Genomic DNA, 601 nt, shown 5'->3' on the forward strand with positions numbered 1-601 from the left:
TTCACTGGCTTCCGATAATTTCCAGATTCCACTTCAAATGCATCTGCCTAACTTTCAAGATCCTCCACGGCATCCTTCCTCCATTAATTTCAATTTCTTGGAACTCCTCGAATCTTAATACCACCAGACCTACCCAAAAAATCGAAATTATCCTTCCCCTCATTAAAAGGCATTTCCCACCCAGGAAAACTGGGGACTTCCCTCCCCTTCAGATTCACCGAGCTCTGGAACAACCTTACCTCCCCTCTTCGGAACCTCTCCAAACCTTCCGTAAACATCTGAAAACCTGGCTTTTCTCAAAAAATCTAACACTCCCTCCTCATCTGACATCCTAGTTCTCTAAACATTCTTTCCTCCGATCTTCATCCAGCCCTTTCCTTGGAGTTCCTTTCTCATTACAATTCCTGTAAACCGTGCCGAGCTCCACGACCATGGAGATGGTGCGGTATACAAACCTAAGGTTTAGTTTAGTTGAGAATTATGCTCGCAAACCAAGGTTTGACTGTATTTGATTCCTGCCATTCAGTGATTTCAAGTGAAGTACTGTGCCACGTCTCATACCTTGGCTTGTGTGCTCTGACAAACGATACTCACAGAGAAG

This window comes from Geotrypetes seraphini, chromosome 16 (assembly GCF_902459505.1).
Source record: "Geotrypetes seraphini chromosome 16, aGeoSer1.1, whole genome shotgun sequence".
NCBI lineage: Eukaryota > Metazoa > Chordata > Amphibia > Gymnophiona > Dermophiidae > Geotrypetes > Geotrypetes seraphini.